The 22910-nt window shown below is 38.3% G+C and overlaps 1 protein-coding gene across 2 annotated transcripts in view; it reads right to left on the bottom strand.

Annotated features, from left to right (window-relative positions):
• The window catches only part of FRY (FRY microtubule binding protein), a 449258-nt gene that overhangs the window by 350257 nt on the left and 76091 nt on the right, over window positions 1–22910 (bottom strand). The window lies entirely within an intron of this gene.

The raw sequence follows: 22910 nt of genomic DNA, 5'->3' as shown, positions 1-22910 counted from the left end.
TTCAAGCTATACACATAACACAGAACGAACATCCTTCTTTATTCAATGTCTTATTTGGCTGGCCGCCAACTGGAAGTTGGCTGGAAGAGGGAGATGAGAGATGACTGGTGATGACCAGGAAGGAACTGGTTGTGGGCGTGTGTCAGGCAGCAGTGCCGGGAACCCGCTGTTGCTTGCCACCCACCCCTTCCATCCTGTGCTCCAGCTGGCAGATAGCTTCTCCAGAAGTTCCTACTGCCTGGCAGTGGAGTCAGAGGTCTAGAAAACAAACCTTAGGCATAGAAGTAATGACAGGCCTCCACTCACAAATAAAAAGTCAACGTTATTATCCTTGCGGGGATTCTGCCTAGCTTTAAACTAAAATGGTCAATGGGTTTGGTGGTCTAAGAAAAACCAGCATTTCTTCACTCAAGATTCCTGCTTGTCCTATCATCCAGCTTCTTTCTCTCTCTCTCTCTCTCCTGGATTTTGCATTTTTATGTCCTTTGCTCCCTTCCCTCTTGCTCTATGTATGTGGAAATGTTCTGCACTTTCTTCCTTAACTGACTATGCAGAAATCATCACTCTATAATTCATCTTCCCCAGCCATGCCTCAGGGCTATGCCCATGTCCATCAGCAATCTCTCTCTGTCACATACACACAACACCCCTTTTGTGTTCTGTCTGGTTGCAATGTGAGAAGATGAGATTTGCCTTTTCCCTTCCCAGTGCCTGGAATCAATAGATACATAACATTATAAGGGATTTAGGGGTCATTTCAGAAATCACTGTTTATTTTGGTTTCCTAGATGCTAAATACGTTTTAATATTTGTTGATATTTAGGAGCTGGTTCTGTTTACCAACTTGAGAATATACTTCCACACTAATACAAGTTTTGTTCTCTTTATGCCCTTTCAGCAACAGGTCTCCAAACCACAACAGATTTTCTGGAGAGAAAAGCATTTTTTCTTACAAGTATGCCCAATTGAGAGTTACCATTATAATCTAGCAATCATAACTATAATTATAATCCAGCAATCATATTTATGTATTAGATTATTAAGTTATTTCACCAATTCTGAGAATCATCTGCACCACTTCCCTCCCAGGACCTAGAATAACTTTGTCAAGTTGAAATGTACCATGAACTTCAAAACAATGAGTGACTTGTATGAAACCATTTCTAAAAGCCCATGAGACTGCCTGAATCTCCCTCACCCTAATGATAATACATTTTTTCTAGTAAGGAAATATAAAGTAAAAGTATTTTTTAAAGTTTGAGATAATGATATAATAGGAGGAAAAAACATACATTCCTACAACCCAAACTTCAAGAACGGTGTTTAATTTTCAAATATAAAGCAAGATAGAATCCTAGGGCACAAAAGATTGGGTGCTAACTGGGAGAAATTCAGCAATCAGGAAAGCAGAAGCTCAAACTATTTGGTGAGTGTGTCTTTCTCAATCACACTGTTACCATGGGGCCAACATAAGAGCATGTATGAGATTAAATAGAAGTCTCTAAGGAAAGGTGTTATCACACAGAGTGTACACCAGGTATGTCTGCACAGTGTGCCTTTGTCTTTAAGAGTCCCGCTGAAAACACAGAATGAAGTACCTATGCACCTGGAATGCATTATAATAATAGCCATCATTTACTGCATGCTTAAAACTGGCCAGATTCTGTGCTAAGCCTTTGGCATACATTACCTCATTGATTCCTCCTAATCACCCTGTTTATAGATGAAGATGCTGAGACACAGAGTCAAACACACAGGAATTAGAGGAGAGAAGATTTGAACACGGGTTTTATCTGACTCCAAAGTTCAAGTTCATGCCTTAAACTATACCACCATAACAATTGTTAAATGTGTGTAATATCTAAAAGGAATTAAAAGTCTTTCTCTACTTTCCTAAAAACAATTATTGGTTTCAAGCAGATTCTCACTGCATCAACTCTGTGAAGGAGTGATCTGGCTCACTTAACTAGGTTTGCCCTACGTAACAGTTGTCAGGAGGTCTTTGAGGTTCACAGAATGAAAGAGAAAAAGCAAGAAAATTCAAATTTTTGCCAGAGTATATTAGAAAGTAATTGCATTCCTACTAGTATCCATGTTGACACATTTCACACTAAAATGCATTTTAGATAAAAACATTATGTATTCCTGACATTTAAATTATGATTAGGAAAAAAAATCCTCTACCCTATTTCAGAGGTACATCAAGTCCTCTAAACCTCTAAAAATTAAATGACCTAAGAGAGGCAAGAGAAGTTCCCGATGTGTCCAACTTCATCTCTCTCCTGCCCAACTCATTTTCCCCTCACAGAGAATAGAAACAGATGGGGATCTAGCTCATTTAATACACTTCTTTAATGGAGAAAAGTGAGAACAACTTCAATTTTCTATTGTTCAAGTATTAGAGCAATGTAAACAAGGAACAATTTTTATTTATTCAAAAGTAGTATTAAATCTGTGAACATGAAAAAGTAAAGTAAATCATTCTTTCAAAATAGTTAAATTGGCTGCCACATGAATGACAATCAACCTCAGAACATTTAGCTTGGTTTGTCTACATGAGAATATTTATAGATTACAATGTTAAGTCCATCTCTCCTTCTGTATAGCAACAGCCAAAGTGGAATTTTTTTTTTCAGGTGGTCAGAAGAACAATGATACAGGCTTTGGGCTAAGAGGAATTTCAAAACTTATAGTATAAATAAATAATTTTAAATACATAAATGGATATTTTCTGTTTTAATGACCATTATTATCATTATCATCATTATTTTTGAGACAAGGTCTCTATCTGTCACCCAGACAGGAGTGCAGTGGCAGCAATCATGGCTCACTGCAGCCTCCACCTCCCAGGCTCAAGCAAACCCCCCACCTTAGCCACCTGAGTAGCTGGGACTACAGGTATGCACCACCATGCCCAGCTAGTTTTTGTATTTTTTTGTAGAGATGGAGTTTCACCATGTTGTCCAGGCTGGCCTTGAACTCCTGGGCTCAAGTGATCCTCCTGCCTCGACCTCTCAAAGTGCTGGGATTACAGGCATGAGCCACCATGCCTGGCTGACCATTATGTTTTTAAAGATCTCTATTCTCCTATGAATCCAATATACTAATTTCTTTTGAATTATTTTATTATCCTTCAAGATGCTGTGTATTTTATATTAAATGGTGTTATAATATCATGGAAATTTTATTCTTCTTGGTAAGACTTTAATCTTCTTTCCCTCAGATTGTTCAAACAGTCTGTAGAAAGACATTTACTCACTTTGTAGCCATGCTTTCCTTGTGGATTTTGGTAGCTTTTTTTCTGTAGAGATGGGGGTTGCCTAGGCTGGTCTTGAACTCCTGACCTCAAGTGATCTTCCTGCCTTGGCCTCCTAAAAGGCTGATATTACAGGCATGAGCCACTGTGTCCAGCCCTATTGGCAGCTTTTAAATAGAACTGCTGAATTATTTTGCTTGTTGTGAGATAGCTGCAATTATATTGAGAACAATACAATTTTACAACCATCACCATTTTTCTCATTGTCACCTTCATAGAAATGGTCCGCCAAGAAGATTTTAGGCCTGTATGGATTTGCCAAATTAATTCCAAATCTCAATCTGACCCAGCTATACTGCATATCCTGCAAACATTTCTTATTTTTGAACTCTATTCAGTTTTCAACTGAGATGACCTACTAATCAGTGGGTTTGCCACTAGGAAAAAATAACAGTATAGAATATCAGGATGATGGATATCACCAAGTCAAACAGGTCAATTGACTTCTCCCTCCAAAAGGTCTTGTTGCCAACACATCTTTGCTCAATATGGGTAACAATGTTTGCAGTATTACCTGTGGTATGATTATGGCTGAGGAAATCTTTTCTTAGATCCTAAAAATACAATGTGGGTGTTCAGTATCTCATTGGCTCTCAATAGGAATGAACACTAATGATAAGTCTTCCCCTGTTACAATTCTCTGCTCCCTTGGCTTCCATGACACTATTATTTCTCATTTGTCTTCCTATGTCTCAGGTCCCTTCTGCTCAGATTCTTCAGGGGCTCCTTAAAAAGTCTGTTTTCCTCCCTCCCTCTCTTTGGCAGGCCCATTTATTGAATACCTGTTATGTGTTTGGCACCATGCTATGTTCAAGATCTCTATTCTTCAGAATCTTTTCATCTAAAAAAGGAGCAGAACAACAATAAACAAATTATTGCAATACAGAATGACTGCTCTGTGCAGAGGTGACACAAAAAAGTGTTTCAGTCTTCTCTTCCTGATGGAGAGAGGGGATAGGAAAGGGTTCTCAGAGGAGAAGTAGTAAGTTCACAAGGCAGATGAGTGGACCCTGGGCAAAGGCACTAAGGTGTGACATTAGCACCGAATGTCCACAGAATGACAAATAGAGCAATCCTGTGCCAACACAGGACCTTACCTCATGCAGAAGTATGGATGCTGGAAAAACAAGATTGGACAATCTGAGAAAATAGAGAGCTGAAGGAAAAACAATCAGTGGTGTTATAATATATATTTTAACACCATCATATATCAGACATCTTCCAGATAATAATACAGACTTTGAAAAAGTCTGCATTAAAAATTTGGCTGTAACCTTTTAAAACAAGTTGGTAATTCCTAACAAAATTTAAAATTTTCTAGCTCCAGTAAGTAACCCTTCTCCTAAGCCATCTTTATTTATTCCAGAAACTGTGATAGAGGGATTTGCTGAAGCAGACTCTTAACACAGTTTTTAAAGTCATGCAGACTTTATCTTTTTTAAAAAGCTTCAGAACCAGTTTTTACTGGCTTGAAATCTAACTTCATTTACACTTGCATTCTTCCTTGCTCAATTGTGCAAGTCCCAGCAAAATGCCAGTAAATGCCTGGCCTTTTCTCAAATTAAGGTAAGGTGTAAGGGCACATTTTTTTTTTTTCTAGGCTTGTGTGGCTCTCTTTGGTGAGAGGGTACAAAATAAAGAAATCTCCCTCTCTACACTACCCCTGACACACCCACATGGTCTATGAGAGGAAATACTGTTAGTTTATGTCTTATTCTTCTGTTTAAGGGATTGAACTAAAATTTGCATTCATAAAAGAACTGAAAATTTTTATTTTTTGTGTGTCCAAATACTAGGACAGTGTTTAACTTCAGAAATGCGGTTGCCAGAACCAGGCTGTCACGTGCCCACTGTAACTGAGCCGGCTGCTGCATCAGTGGCTCCACCATCTTTAGGCATTGTCACCTATGGTTTCAACTTGCATCTGTGAGCTGATGATGTCTAAGTCCAAGCTCCCCCCCTACTTCTCCATAGTGTCCTAGATATCTATATTTAATTGCATACTGACTATTTCCTGGTGGAAACTCAGCATGTATAAAACTGGTTCCTCCAAATGTGCAGCTCCTGAATTTCTGTATTTTTTATTTTATCAAAATGGCACCACATTTACCCAGTGACCCCAGCCAGAAACCTTGGAATTATTCTGTCCAAATCATGTCATTTTTACCCCTTAAACATCTTTTGATCTGTGTCTTCTTCCTCACCCCTGCTGACACTGACCAGTGGCAGTATTCATTATCTCATTCTTGAGTTATTGCTTCAGACTCCCAACAGGTCTGGCTACTTGGAGGCTTAGTTCCTTAAGCATTCTACCTTTGACATGGCACTTGGCCCTTTATGTCTTAACTACCTACCTCTGGTTAGCCCATTTCCCTCTTTAAAGACACTCAACAGAGTAAGAACAAGGAAACTTCCTCAACCTAATAAAAGACATTTACAAAAAGCCTGCAGATGATATAATACTTGATGAAAGACTGAATGCTTGCTTTCCTTTTAAGATCAGGAACAAGGCAAGACATCTACTCTTGCTACTTCTATTAACATTGTACTGAAGGCTCTATATGGTGTTATCAGTCAAGAAAAAGAATAAAGAGCATCCAATTGGATACAAAACTGTATTTGCAGATAAAATAATCATCTATGTAGAAAATTGATGGAACCTATAGAAAGGTTACAAGAACTAATAAGTGAGCTCAGCAAGGCTGCAGGATATAAGATAAATGCACAAAAATCAATTGTGTTTCTATACTAGCAATGAGAAACAAAATTAAAATGTTTTAATGCCATAAAAATATTAAATATTTAGGAATAAATCTGACAACAGATGTGACAGATATGTCTATTGAAAACTAAAATAATATTACTAAAAGGAATTACAGAAAATTTAAGTAAATGGAGAGATACATTATGTTCATGGGTCAGAAGACTCAGTATTGTTAAGCTATAACAAAACTGATCTGTGGATTCAATGTAATACCAGTCAAAATCTTAGCAAAAAATTTTTTTGGTAGAAAGTTACAAACTGATACAAAAAATCAAATGGAAATGCAAGGGATCAAGAATAGCCAAAATGACACTGAAAAAGAAAAAAGTTGGAGAATTAATACTACTGATTTCTGTGGGCGTGGTGGCTCACGCCTGTAATCCCAGCACTTTGGAAGGCCAAGGCAGGCAGATCACCTGAGGTCAGGAGTTCAAGACCAGCCTTGCCAACATGGCGAAACCTCGTTTCTACTAAAAATACAAAAATCAGCCAGGCAAAGTGGCCCATGCCTGTAATCCCAGCTACTCGGGAGGCTGAGGAAGGGAGAATTGCTTGAACCCAGGAGATGGAGGTTACAGCGACCCGAGATCATGCACTCCAGCCTGGACAACAGAAGGAGACTCCATCTTAAAAAAACAAAAACAAACAACAAAAAACCTACTGATTTCAAGACTTGACATAAAGCTACACTAAAGACAGTGTGGTACTGGTATAAGGATAGACAAAAAGGTCAGTGGAATAGAACAGCGAGTCCGGACCCATAAATAAACAGACAACTTATTTTTGACAAAAGTGCAAAGGCAATTAAGTAGAGAAAAAATAGTCTTTTTGATAAGTTGTGATAGAATACTTGGACATCCACATGCAAAAAAAAAAATTAACTTTGATCTATACCTCATACCACATGCAAACACTAACTCAAGATGGACCACTGGCCTAAATGTAAACTCTAAAACTATACATTTTCTAGAAGAAAATGTAAGAGAAAACCTCTGATCCATGGAAGGCAATTAATAAACTGGACTTTATCAAAATTAAAATCTTCTGCTTTTTGAAAGACACTGTGAAGAGAATGTAAAGATAAGACACAGACTGGGAGACAATATTTGCAAGGCATTTATTTAGTAAAGAGCTTATATCCAGAATATGTGAGGAAATCTCCATGCTCAACAGTAAGAACAAACAATGCAACTAAAAGATGGGCAAAATACATGAGCAGATACTTCATAAAAATGAAGAAGGCAAATAAGTACATGAAAATGTGTTTGGCATCATTAGTCATTAAAGAAATGCAAATTAAAACCATGATGACATACCACTACCTACCTATTAGGATGGCTAAAATTTAAGACTGACCAAACCAAATGTGGAGCAACTGGAATTCACATATGCAATGGTAAAATCATTTCAGAAAAAAGTTTAGGAATTTCTGAAAAATCTAAACATACACCTACCATAGAATCCATCCATTCTACTCTTAGTACCTAGTCAAGAGAAATGAAGGCAAAGACGTGTATATTATGTTCATAACAGTTTTACTTATATAATAGCCAAATACTGGAAACAGAATGTCCATCAACATTTGAAGGAATACACTGGTGTATCTATACAATAGAATACTATTTAGCAATAAAAGGAAGGCTACAGCATGGATGAGTCTCAAAATAATTAGGCTGAGTGAAAGAAAGCAGACCAAAAAGCTGCATACTGTATGATTCCACCGATACGAAATTCTAAAAAATGTAAGCTAATCTTCAATGACAGAAAACAGATCAGTAGTTGCCTGGTGATAGTGGTGGAGGGACGGGAGCGGGGGATTACCAAGACACTGGATGAAATGTTGAAGGGGTGGTGTTGGATTCATGTCTCAAAAAACAAAAAACAAAAACAAAACAACTTATCAAATTGTATAAATATGTGCAGTTTATTATATGTCAATTATATGTAAATAAAACTTTTTTAAAAGGCAGTGCTACACCTTCTCTCAGTGCATTTGACCAAAGATTTGGAAATGGATTCCAGCTAATATAATTTTTTTTTCTTTGAGACAGGGTCTCACTCTGTCACCCAGGCTGGTCTGCAGTGGCATGATCATGGCTCCTTGCAGCCTCGAATTCCTGGGCTCAAGCAATCCTCCTGTCTCAGCCTCCTGAGTAGGTGGCACCCTAGGTGTACGCCACCATGCCTGGCTAATTTATTTTTATTTTTTTGTAGAGATGGGGTGGCACTATGGTTGCCCAGGCTGGTCTTCAACTCCTGGTCTCAAGCCATCCTCCCACCTTGGCCTCCCAAAGTGCTGGAATTACAAGCATGAGCTGCTATGCCTGGCTCCAGCTAATAAAATTAATAAATAAAAGTGAAAATAGTTCTTCTGATTCTATCACCTGCATGAACAGTGAGTGGAAAATATACATATGCCCAAGAGTTACGTGAGTCTTTCTCACTCTGACAAAGACTTTTTTACCCTGAATTATGTTTAAGTTTTAATTTATACACTGTAAGACTCCAAGAATGTCAGAAAGAATGTCTCCTTTGACATTTCTAGGTAACACATTCATTGTTACAGTGAGTTGCCCAGAGAAGGTGCTCAACAAACATTAGAGAAAGAAGGAAAGAGTAAATGAGTGAAGAGCCAAAATGGAGGCTGGAGGGGGAAGCATTTCTTGACAGAAAGAGTTTCCTCACAAGCTACCAACAAAAATTGTGAAACATTTTAGCCCAAAGAACTTCAAGATCAGGATAAATATTGGTTATCTTAGTTGGTTTAGGTGCCGGCTTACCACACACCGAAGGGCTGGACAAAATGAAAAACCTGGAGATTCTTCCCATGCTTTCTGATGCCGCGGATGTTCTTCAGGCTCTTCTATCCGAACCCTCCAGAAGGAAGTGCAGCAAGAATACCTTCAGTAGCTTTGCAGTTGAATCTCATGTTGCACTGATTGTTGAGGTGATGCCACACACATTTAATGAAAAATACTTAAAATGTCCTTGTCATCTCCTACATCAAGCTAGCTCTATTCTGTGCAATTTCAGGTATAGTCAGAGGAAAAACATTATAACTCATGGCCATTTAAATGCCAGCTTGGCTTTGGGGTTGGCGTTTTTCATAACCTCACGTATACAGGAGTAAGATAGTTTCTCAGAAACTGGTATTAAGAAAACAAAAAAATAGTAATAATACAGATTTAAATATGACAATGAAAAAGCTTGATGTAATGGACAAAGAACACTACACCCCAAAATACTGTCTTTTCAAACTTATTTAGAACAACAATAAAAAAAGGGCTATGTATTAGGCCATGAAACAAATCTCAAAATACCAATTTGTTTTATGTTGTCACACTATGTAAGGCAATCAATATTAAAAATAGCAAAAAATAAAAAGATTATCTCTGAATCTGAATAAATTATTGTGCATTTCCGCTGGCCAGGTCCTATGCTAGGCATTTCTCATGCAGCATTTCATTCCCCCTCGTGAGTGTGGTACTAACATTATCTCCATTAGACAGTGGAGGAAACACATTGAGAGGCCGAGAAACTACATCAGGTAAATAATTTCCACAACGCCTATTCCTCCATTCACACCAACATCTATAAAATATACATTTCCCCGTTTATTCCTTGTTTTCCAACTAATTCCAGGCGCTTCCTTTTTGCTTCTGCCTTCCATTTCCCTGGTTCCTTATCCACAAAGCATCTCATGTGTCCCCATCCTGATTTCTAGGCCATTTTCTCTGATACAGGGAAAACAACAAAATCAAATGAGGGATTTCAAAATCAAATGAGGGATTTCAAAAGGTGTCCTTCCACAAAGCAGAAGGTCTTTCTACCTTCGAGAGTGAAAAAGGAGTCACCATTTTCTTACCTCTGCCCAGGAATTAAATTCCAATTCAGGATTCCAAATGTGCCTACGTAGTATACAAGATTTCAGAGTCTGGCCTATTTGCTTGCTGGGGAGTACTAGCCAGCCACAAAAACACGTGGTCAACGCTGGGAACTGCCTTCGACAGTAAGGTGGGCCTTGATATTCCACTTCAATTCTCCCAGGCTCTCCTATCATCTCAGATGAATCTACCCATCCATCTATTTATTTTTTATCACTCTCTAGATATAAATATTTTTATCTTATTTTATTTATTTTATATTATATTCTAGAAGCTAGCAAAGGCCCAAATATCAAAAACCAAACTTCACAGATGCCCAATCAACACTTTTCTATCCTCATAAAACTAAATATTTGTAGTATTATGATGAGCAGCTGAAAAACAGGATCTTAAGAAAGCTTTTAAAGCAGATATATTTTTGAGTTTTTTTGCCCAAATATATACTTATCTTACTCATTGTATTAATACTATTAGTAGTTAGGATTCAAAGGGAGGCAGATACTTTCATAGCAACCAAATCTTTTTTAAAATCTATATTTCAGAAGCTTTTTAGCTGTTTTTTTTTAAATTCTCTCTTTTAGTTACATAAGAAACACATGGTTGTTGCAGAATATTTGGAAAGCACAAAAAAGTAAATAAAAGGAGTCAGAAAACATTTTATAACCTCACCAATCAAGACAACCACTGTCTATATTTTGTCATATTTGCTTCCAGACCATAGGCTTTGTTTTGCCATCGCCTGCCACCCAGATTTAACCTCAGTGCCTGTTCTCAGCCAAAGGAATGAATTCATCCATGTGAATGGCATCATGGGGATGGGAGGGGCTGCCCAAGGGAGATAAATGAGTGATGTTGTAGTGTAAGAACATAAACAGTGGTAAACACTGAAAACTGGGGTGAACATCTCTCCTCTAAAGGGGCAGTGGCTTTCCAACACCCAGTGGACTGTGGCTCTGGAGGACTGAAGCCCCCGATTTGTCTCAACCTCTAATTTTTAAGAGAAACTTGTAACCTGGATTTTTATGTTGAAATATCTTGATTTGTAAATGTTGGCTTTAGGTTTTTAAAAACACTATGTAGGCCAAAGAAACCAAAATTACATACTAGTTGAAGCCTCTGACTTAACCCACTTCCTGAGGCCACATAGTCAGACTTTCACAGAACTTCTGAAGTGCCTTAAACCAATTCCCCGCACCCCGCAACACCACCCCGAGATGGAGTCTCACTTTGTCATCCAGGCTGGAGTGCAGTGGCATGATCTCAACTCACTGCAACCTCCCTCCTGAGTTCAAGCGATTTTCCTGCCTCAGCCTCCCGAGTAGCTGGGATTACAGGCACAAACCACCACACCCGGCTAATTTTCGTATTTTTAGTAAGATGGGGTTTCACCACGTTGGCCAGGCTGGTCTCAAACTCCTGGCCTCGGTTGATCTGCCCGCCTTGGCCTCCCAAAGTGCTGGGATTACAGGCATGAGCCACCACTCTCAGCCAACCCATCATCTTCAAATAGCAGATTTGTGAACATCCAAGTCTCAGAGGTGTACCCAGGTGAGAAACATCTATAAAATTCTGCAAACAACTGTCCTGTCTTGGAGACTGACCCTGCGAGGAAGCATGTCGAAGGCTCTTGAATTTTGCAGCAAAGAAGCAACCCTGTTTACCTTTGTTTGTTCAACCATCATTTTCCAAACTTAGTTGAATATAGAACTTTCTTTCCCCTTTTGTCTACATAATAACTATTGGTATTCTTTAGCCTTCATGTTCTGCAGAACACACTTTGGGAAATTCTACTTTAACACAAAACTGTTTCCCTAATGGCCATGTGAGCCTTGTGGTAGGCCATGAGAGGAGAAACTAGAACAAGCTTTATGATGCGCCTTAAATTCCTGCACATCATGCTCCGTGGGCCCCCTTTCCCTGCACATAGAATAGGTCTTCATGCTATGTAACCAACGCATAGCGACCACTTTTATATGCTAAAGAAGGTGGGCTAATCTCAAATAACTTACATGAGACTCAGGAGTCTGATATAAGCTAAATGAATTGTCTTTATAATTGCAATTTATACAGGCAAATAAAGAAATAAATTTTCACTCTTCTGGCATATGCCAACTGTTGGAAGAGGGCAAATGAAGTCAAAATATAGTTTACATTTTTCTACAGGTTGTCCTCAAACTAGACAGAAAACAACCAAAAGTTAACAATGTTCTCACTAAATCAGTAATTACTGTGTTCTACACAAACCTGTATTTTTCGGGTTGTTGAACAAGTTTCTCCACAAAGGATCAACTATCACACCACCTTGATGAAATGCTATCCTATTAGGGAGGTCAGTTTTTTTCCATGATTGCTTATGGTTTTATTTTGGTCTTTATGAAGATGAGGTTTGACTAGCAATTTGATAAAACTATTTTTGTGGCTTTCCATTTTCCACAATAATTCCTCTAAAATTCTCAAAAGAATACCTCAGCTTAAGCTTCCATGTCTTTGCTTTCATCCGACCTTTATTTTCTACCTAGTAGTTATTGGAAAGGCCAGGTATTTAACTGTGGTTTATCTAAACTCCCTTTTCTAAGTCAAGATATAGTTCTTAAGAAGTTTATGGTAACACGACACCTAAAAGTTCTGTTAAATTTAAGAACTTTGGAAAAACTAGCATGGAATTCTCCATGTAATTCACACTTGAAACAAAAATATAATATTTACCAACTGTGACAAATGTTTCTTCTTCTGCCATTCCAGGATAGGAATCATAACAAAATTATTTAAATCACTTAATAAGGGAGTTCCATGTATTATTTGGAGGGTAACACACATACACACACATACACACACATCACACTATACAGATATACATATGAAGCCTCTTTTCTCTAGAAAATATCTACAATATGCTGGGAGTGGTGGCTCATGCCTGTAATCCCAACACTTTCGGAAGCCAAGATGGGAGAATAGAATAGCTTGAGTCCAGGAGTTTGAGACCAGCCTGGACAACATGGTAAGACCCCGTTTCTACAAATAAAAAATCAGCTGGGCATCGCAGTGCATGCCTGTGGTTCCAGCTACCCAGGAGGCTGAGGTAGGAGGATCCGTTCAGCCCCACTGGTCGAGGCTTCAGTGAGCTATGATCGTGCCACTGTACTCCAGCCTGGGCAACAGAGTGAGACCCTGTCTCAAAATAAATACATAAATTGGAAAATCTCTACAATTTAACTTCTACTTTAAAATATCAAAAAGACTTTAGTGAATGCCCAGCTCTAAAAAGAAGTAATATACTGTACAGTTTCCTACTTCCTAGGGGGAAGAAAACAGCTGGGCAAACACACTAACAACGCTGTTAGAGTTGTGGGGCAGGGGTATATTAAAGTGACTTCATTAGATACCAGAAGATACAAGGGGCGCTGACTTCTTGTGAACATTCTTTCTTTCCTCAGACCAAACAAGTCAGTCATCTGAATCTTTTTTTTTCATATCCTGTAGCTGTCAAACACTCTTCCTTGACATGAATCCAAAGCTGTAATTTTCTACATGAACCACTCGTTTTTTGGAGGAGGTGTGTGATTTTTGGTTTATGTTTTGTCTACATTCCTTGCAAACGCCCCTTCTGATGCAATGTTTCACAAAATACTTATTATACTGATCCCTAGTGGAGGAGGGAACAGTACACACACACACATAAACACACATACATACGCGTGTGTGTATATCTATATCTATATCCATGTCTAAGCAGCTTTGGATTTTTAAACAGGTCTTGTTAATTGATGGATAAATTTAATCAACCTCTGGGTCTCCATTCACAAGTACTGGCTGTGAGTTCCTCAAATATATATAATTCTCAAATCTACTTTACTGCCTCAAATTTGGGCTCCTACATCCAACTCCCTGACATTTCCATCTGGATACTCAGGATCATCCAAAACTCAACATAACCAGGACTGAAATCATCATGATCTCTAAATTGCTCCCTGTCCTGCATTTTCGTGGCCAAACAAGTTTCTAACTTGGGAAATCCTTCTAAATTTCTCCCTCTCATCACCACTATACGCAATTACTGCTAACTAGGTGCTGCCAATTTTACCTCCTAGAATTCAGGACTTCCTCTATTCCTACCACCCTTGTCCTAATGCAGGTCTCCAATAACCTTGCCAGGATTCTGCAACAGCTTCCTCTCTGCCTCTAGTGCTCTCCCTCCCAAATATATCCTAAATTTGGTGCCAAATGGCTCCATCTAAAAGGCAAGTGGTGAGTTCCTGCTCCAGTTCAAATTGTTTCTAAGGCTCCCTATGGGCTACAGGTACAAATGCAATGTTAGCTCTATTTCCATACCCTGGTATGACTAAGCATTTCCTCTGTGACTGCCAGTTTACCTTTTTACAGTCATCTCTGTTCAGCAACTCAATTGCATGCAGTTAATACCCAAACACTGCCCACCCCCAGTTGTTTCTCAGTCTGTGCCTGAGTTCATGTTGCCACCTCCTCCTGGAATCCTTTGCTAACACTCTGCTCACTCCTTAATTCCCTTCCCTCGCTTTCTGCACTGCATAATCCCCTCCCAATTTCTCAAGCTCCATTAAGAAACCATTTTGGCTCTCTGCAGCTGAGTCCGTTGCCATTCTGTGCTCCTACCTCACTCTATACAACTATCTGCCACTATTTTTTAATTATCTGCTTCCATGTCAGTCTCCCTTGCTGGGATGTAACTCTTTTCTTCTTCATCTTTGTATGTGTAGTGCCTGGCATACAATAAATGCTCAGTAAATGTCTGTTAGAATGTGGAACTGGAGCCACATCCTCCTGAGTTGCTGGGGCTGCCTATGCCTTGCCAGGTGCATGTGCATTCTTGCAGAAGGCACGCAGGGCTAAGAGTAAGCTGGATACAAGGAGAATTGTGTCTTCTGACCCCTCGCAAGCTCTAAAAACAATCTGGGACTTTAGAAGTTATATTTTCATGCACTTAACCAAACACAAATACCTAACTAGTTGATATCAGCAGAAGAAAGGAAGTTCAGAAAAAGAAAAATAGTAAGAGTTCAGGACCAAATGAAATATTCAGGTAAAAGGCTGATATGGAAAGATAAGGCTGGAATACTTGACCCTAACCTTGTAAGGCTGATTTTCGTGATGCACAAATGGCTTGTGACTCTCAACAACTGCTTTGCTTATCTTTCAAAATTAGAGAGTGCAAAAACAAAATAATGAAAAAGTAATTGTTCTTCTTGTTAATTATACAAAAAAGGGGAAGAAAGGGAAGCAGATTCCAGTACCATTTCATTCAACTGACATTTCTAGAGTCTAGATGATAAAAATAGATTTGGACAATGACAACAGGCCCATTCCAAGGCAAAAGGCAGGATTGAGGAAGGGACAGGCTTTAATTACAGTAAGAGGAAGAGGGCAAGCAGGCAGGTGGAATTGTGGGAGCCAAGGCTCTACTGTGTGCCACAGTGAATTGTGCCTCCCTGTGAACCCCATTTCCCTTCTATGAGCGCTTGCCCCTAACACACAACCAGGGCACATGGAAGTACAAGCAGGATATCCACTAAGGCTGGGCAGTTGCTACTGGGCTCTTTCATGTATCAGAAATATAACTCCAAGGTTGGGAGGTAGGAATAAAAAACTGGGCAGAGTTTCTGAGCTCTAGGAATTTATAATTGAATGAACAAAGGACAATAATGCTATCTGGCCAAATTAATTGTCTGGCTACCATAAAGAACAGACAGAGAATAACTTGACTAAGAAATGGGTGGGGGATGGAAAGGAAGAGAGATGAAATTTCTACCATGTGTTTCATGAATAGTTTAAATAGAGAAATGAATATAAGTAAAAAATTAGTGAACATAATTTGTGCCAACGAGTGATTCCTTGTTTGTACTGAATTTCGTAAATGCAGTTGACTGTACTGTATGCTCTCAAGTTCAAAGGGTTATTTATGTGCCATTCTGCAGGCAGGATAAAATGCAATACTTTAGAAGCCAAATTAAGAACATTTACTTAAGATTATGTACTACTTATATAGCTTCTAAAAAGCTACAAAATTTCAAAGCTACAGAAAATTAAAATAAAGCTATAAAATGTACATCAGTTTTCAGGAGGAAGAGAGTAGAAATGAATATACCCAGACCTTGTAAGATAAATTGCTGGGTGCCGATTTGTTTTAGCATCATTTTTGTCTAATCAGTAACAAATCAATTTATGGTATGACTAGAACGAAGAACTGAAAAGCAGCTGCATTTTTACATGGGAGTCAGCCCTGTGAGGAAGAAACAGCCCAGGGAGTCCCTATTGCTGGAATCCCACAATAGGTTAGTCAGATGCCTCAGAGTTGTTTTTAAGATTAAATAAGATATCCTGCAGAAAGTGCAGCTCAAATTGCCTGGGACTTTATACTTGTTAAGTAAAAGCAATTTCTTATTCCCTACCCTTTTACTTTCTAATAGTAAATCAAACTACACAGAATAGCCCTGGAACAAAAAATTCACTATGTATGGTGAGTCAAGGAATGGCTACTTTTTAAAGGTCCTATAGAGTTGTTATTTGACCTCTCAAAGAATGTCTATGTAATACTGTGATAAAAATGAAAATTAATAAGAGATAATAAGCTGCAAAGCGTATTTTAATCTTCTGGGAAACAGCTGGCATCACACTGCATGAAAGTAAACAAGGCATTATCTTAAACCTTAAGACATTTACCGTCTAGTATTAAATTGCTTTTGTCTGTCAGGCAGAGGAAAGGATATATAACTTGAAATCAGAAGATCTGGGTTTAATTCCAGATTCTGACATTTATTAGCTGTGTAATCTAGGGTAAGTTACTTAACCTCTCTGAGCTTGTTTTCATCTTTAAAGTAAGAGTGATAACATTGGCCGGGCGCGGTGGCTCACGCCTGTAATCCCAGCACTTTGGGAGGCCGAGGCAGGCGGATCACAAGGTCAGGAGATCGAGACCATCCTGGCTAACACAGTGAAAGCCCGTCTCTACTAAAAGTACAAAAAAAATTAGCTGGGTGTGGTGGCGGGTGCCTGTAGTCCCAGCTACTCAGGAGGCTGAGGCGGGAGAATGGCATGAACCCGGGAGGCGGAGCTTGCAGTGAGCCGAGATCGCGCCACTGCACTCTGGCCTGGGCGAAAGAGCGAGACTCCAACTCAAAAAAAAAAAAAAAAGAGTGATAACATCAACTATACAGGAAGCGGTTAGGGAGGAGTAAACAAAATAATTCTTGTGAAAGTCCCTGGGCACAGGGCTTCACACAGAGCTGGCCCTTAATAATCATTGGTTCACTCTGAATTTTTGTGAGCTGCATGGAATTTTACTGGTAACTCCAGGTGATAAGAGTAAACACTTATTTTCATGCAATGCATAAAAATAGAAGTAAAAACATATCTTGAGCATTATTCTATACAAAATGTAGACAGCCCAGACAAAACAGACACTTAAAAAAGGGGTAAAATTATTCCCATTATCAAACATTCCTCATTGTACAGAAAGATGTTTCACCACAAGGTTCCCTTGGGTTTCGGGCTCTTGCACTGTGTGTCTATGTGTGTGTGTGTGCACGTGCACGTATGCATACATTTGTATGTACATGTGTACACATTCACATCCATCTTTTCATACCTTCTTGATGTAGCAGATCACCAATAAATGGTGTTAAATTACACTTTTTATTTAACCATCACAACCCTTAATAAGTAGAAAGGAAGAAAAACCTCATTTTTGAATCCATGTCTACATTACTCCTTTGTTCGCTGCCCGCCCACTTCACCTTTTCACTAATTCAAGCCAGGGCAAGAAAGGAGAAACGCAGGTCACGCTCTCGCAGGCAGGCTGTGCTGCACTCACTCCATTTATTCTTCTCCTCTCCCTGCTCCCACTGCTCAGCTTATTGGCCTTGCTCCGAGAACTCTAATTCAAGGAGGTGGCAATCCTTCCCCTAAGTGGCTCTGGGGTGAAAATGCAATCAGGTCATGATGGAACAATGGCATGTGGGTTGGAGGGGCGTGGTTCTCACTGGAAGCATGAGTGGGAAAAATGAGGTCCTCTCCCTGGGAACTCTGGCTTAGAGCTGGGCAGCTGAAGTAAGGTGCTGCCCCTTTAAGACAGATGCCCTGAACCCTACCTGAATCAACAGAAGGCTTATTTATTCACCTTGTGTCAACACAAAGTAACCTCTGTTCCAGAGAAATATAAAAAAATAATAATCTGCTCTAAAAGCACTTAGCTGGTTACTTTATGTCCTAGCCACTCCAGGAGTTTCCCAGACTATAACAGCATTCCCACTAGAAATGGTCTCCTTTTACTTCATTCTTGTGTCTTTTTTGGTTAAGAAGCCAGCAGGAGCGGTGTAGTGAAAAAGGAGGGCCAGGAAAATTGTCTGGTCTTTACTTTGGTTCTGCAACTAGTTAGCTGTGAAACAAGACTTTTAACCTGTTTGCATTTTGAATGTGGAAAACAAGAGGTTTGCGTTATATGATTTTGACAATTCCCTCCAGTCCTCAAACCTTTGTGATTCTATGGGACACAATGCAAAATTTTGAAACTAAGATTTCTGTTATTAAATTAGAACAAATTAAAATAAGCGAATTAAATATATGATTTTAGATGACACGGAAATAACGTTAAGTCCAAAGAAAATGGGGAAGAAACTATTTAAAAGAGATATAAAACCAGAAATTGGTAAATTAAAAAAACTGTAGAACTGATGAATCCAAGAGGTGGATCTTTAAAATAACAACAAAAGATAAAAACTTCTGGCCGAGCGCGGTGCCTCACGCCTGTAACCCAGCACTTTGGAAGGCCGAGGCAGGCAGATCACTTGAGGTCAGGAGTTTTAGACCAGCCTGACCAACATGGTGAAACCCCGTCTCTACTAAAAATACAAAAAAATTAGCTGGGCGTGGTGGTGGGCGCCTGTAGTCCCAGCTACTCGGGAGGCTGACGCAGGAGAATTGCTTGAACCCAGGAGGCAGAGGTTGCAGTGAGTGGAGATTGTGCCACTGCACTCCAACCTGGGAGACAGAGCAGACTCTGTCTAAAAAAAAAAAAGTAAAGATTAAAACTCCTGCCAAAGGTAAAGATTAAACCTGAGAGAAAGTACAAATACACTACTTTGGGAATAAAAAAGGAGATGTAGCCATAGATGTAAATGAAGAACAGTACATATATCTATATATACATACATACACACACACATATATATTCTATGTTAGCAAATTTGATAAATTTTTAAGAATAGATAATCTTATAGAACGTTATTACCAAATAACTAAAAAAATTTTTGATGTCCCAATATACAAATAATTATGAACAAAATTGTACCAATGATTTAAAAATATAACACAATTTCCCCAAAGCCACTAGTGTCAAATTATTTTACAAGCAATGTTAAGAAACAAATACTTCTATATTACTCAAGTTATTTTGGAGGATAGAAAAAGATGGAAAATTCCCAACTCACTTAATAAAATTCACATATCCTTGTACAAAAAGCAGATAAACACAGTGCCAAAAACAAGCAAAGCATAAACCTACAGTCTGACATTACTTAGAAGCACAGATGCAGAAATCCTAAATAAAATATTAGTAAATCCAGTGTAAAGAGAATTCAAACCCAGGGGACACACATTATTATTTGTAGGTAATAAGATTATTTACCTAGAAAATATAAAAGAATCATAAAAACCTATAAAACCTAACAAAGACAGATAAGGTAGGTATACAAATAAAGATCAACTGCTTTCCTACCTAGCAGCAAAAAAAAAAAAAAAAAAAAAAGGAAAAAGAAATTCTGTTTCGACTATTAAAAAAATGAGAAATATTAAAAACCTAACATAGAACAAGAAATCTGTGGAACCGATAAAAAGAAAAAATACTAAAAGATGTTGCTGAGAGACAGAAAAGCAGACTTAAAAAATAGAGAAAACATCTATTCTCTGCAAGTTAATATATAAATCAGGTGGATTTCCAATAAAAATACCAATAGGACTTTTCTGGGAGCTTGACAAAATAATTCTAAAACAATTAGAGACATCTAAATGGCATTAATCTAATCAAAGGATCAAAGTTAACATCACCAGTACTGGCACAAACCAACATTCTGTTTGACATGATCTAATAAGGACACAGCATTGTTATTATGATATTCCTGCCAAAAATGCCAAAGTTGAATTTAATCACAAGAAAACATCAGACAAACCCAAAATGAGGAACATTCTATAACTGGCCTGTAGTCTTTCAAAATGTCAAGGTCAAGAAAGACGGATAATGAGGACCTCCTGTTCCATAATAAAGGAGACTAATGAGACAATACGACTAAATGAAATGTGTGATCTTGGATGGGATCCTGGACTTGGGGGGTTGAAAGGAATGTGGTGGTGGTATAAATACCTAAACAGGACGTTATTGGGACAACTGACACAATTTTGAATATGGACTGTGATCAGATGTTAAATTTTCTAAACTTTTTTCTAATTTGGAAAATGTATTGCAGAAACAGAATATCCCTGAACTTAGGAAATACACATTGAAGTATTAATATTTAGAGCATCTGTACTGCAGCTGTATCTGCAACTGACTCAAATAGCTAAAAAAAAAAGTGTGGAGACTGTGTGTGAGCACGCATATGTCTGTGTGAGACAGAGAAACAGAAAGGGAAGGAGGATGAGAAAGAGACAGCGTGAATGATAAAGCAACAGGGTAAAAGGTAAATAATTGGTGAATCTGCGAAAAGGGTATAGGGAAGTTCCTTGTAACATTCTTGCAAGTTGTCTGTAAGTTTATAATTATATCAAATACCAAAGTTACAACAACTACACATATATGTAAAATATATACATACACACATACGTATTTATAAAATAAGAGTGGCCTATACTCCTAGGCATGAAAATATGTTTTAATAGCATAATAATTAAGACAATATGGCAACATAAATAATCAAAAAGGTTAATAGAATAGAAAGTACAGAAACAGATATTACTAAGAATTCAGAATAGATAAAGCTAAAATCTCAAGTTCATGAGAAAAGTCAATCTTGGGGGTAGAGAAAGATTTTCAAAGTATGGCTACAAAGACAGGAACCATAAAAGGATTGGTAGATTTGACCATGTACATAAAAAAAAAAGTCTGGCAATAAAAACACCATCAACAATGTTAAAAGACAAACGACAAAATAAGAAACATATTCACAATATATATGACGGACAGCGGGTTCATATTCTTAAATTATAAAGGCTAACAACATAGTTGCTAGTATTGTTCCTGGAAAATTGTAGATGCTCAATACATAGACATTTAATTAATAAATAAACACCAACAGAAAAATAAGCTAAGGTGATGAACAACTAATTTATCATCATTCAAGAGATGAATTAATAATAACCTGTAAACATATGAAAAATGTTCAGCCTTAATAATGATCAAAGGAATGTAAGAAAGAGATTTTTCACTGATTGGATTACTAAAGATATAGATTCATATTTATTAACATCTTAACATGTTCATGAACTCCCTTCCCCTTTCTCTTGGCTAACCCATAGTCATCTGTTAGGTCTTCTTTTCCAAAGCCTTTGCCTGATTATATTCTCTCATAGTATCTCATACTTACAGCTTTTCTCACTCACCACAACTTAAAATAATTACGCCTTTAACTATTTGATGATGTCCCAGTTTGGGGTCTTCCAAAGCAGGGCTTGAGAAGAACCTGGGTGCAGGTGGTTTAATTGGGAGGTGATCCAAAGATATGGGAGTGAGGGAGTAGGGGATGAGACAGGGATAGGGGAAAAACCAATAAAAGGTGACTAAGCAGTTTAGTCTGTGGGTGGTGGAGCTCACTCCTGCTGCGGTCTTCATGAGGAACTGTGTAAACAAGCCTGCGAACTGTCCTAGTGCAGGATTAGGGGCTGGGACATTTCATTTACCCACTTCATATACCAGCTCCCAACTCCACTTGTTGAGAGTTGCTTCTGGGATGTGATTGTGTTTGAGCAAAATGAGCTTGTGAGGTATCAGGAAAAGTGAGGCAGAAACATGGAGATGTTCTTTGGTGTGTGCTTGAGACATGAAGGAGCAGCGTTCACAGACTGACAGCAGAGATTATCCAAGGGGGGTGGGAGGCAGGGCAGACAGCAGTGGTTATGTAGATCTCTCAGGGATCCCAGCTCAAAGTAAGGGCTCAATAAGTATCTTTTAAATGAAAAATAGCTTATAAAATATTATATTTTACATAATCCTGTTTTTTAGTAAAAAGAAGCGAATGTGTGTGCACACACATGCAATATGTATTAATTGTATAAAACAAATGGTATTGGAGAATTTACAAAAATAGAATGAAATCATTATCACTATTATAGAAAGATAATTTTAATGGAAACACGGGTAAATAAGTAGTGGTATTCAGAGAAACTACTTATGGGTCAGGCTTTGTGCTACGTATTTGCATTCTTAAAACAATGCTGTTGTGAGCCTGTACTTCAGGCCTTCTCCATTCCACACCTGTGTTCTTCCATCACAGCACAGAGCAGCAGGGAGGCATTAGAGAGAGGCTGGATGCAAGGAGACCAGTTACAAGGCAATGTGTAGTTTAGGATGACCTGAGATTGGGACAAAGACAATATAGATGTAGAGAACTAAACAGATGAAAAAAAAAAAAAAAAAGAGAGAGAGAGACTTTATAATTAGGATACAAAACTAAATGACAGGCCTGGAGGGTCCTTGGGGGAGAAGCCATGCTATGAGAATGGAAGAGGTCAAAGATGACCCCAGGATTTCCAGGATTTCTGGCTTGAGGGACGAATGATGCTATTAAGTAAGACAGGAGGAGGAAAAAGTTTGGAAAATACAGATAAGTTCAGTTTAAACTATGTTGACTTTGAGATGCCTGAGAGGCAGGATGTGGAAATATTCAGGAACTACTTAGAGTTTAGAGTTCAGGAGAGAAACAGCACT

Source organism: Pan troglodytes, chromosome 14 (assembly GCF_028858775.2).
Source record: "Pan troglodytes isolate AG18354 chromosome 14, NHGRI_mPanTro3-v2.0_pri, whole genome shotgun sequence".
NCBI classification, from domain to species: Eukaryota; Metazoa; Chordata; class Mammalia; order Primates; family Hominidae; genus Pan; species Pan troglodytes.
Note: the sequence above shows the minus strand (reverse complement) of the source record. Positions and strands in the feature narration are given on the sequence as shown.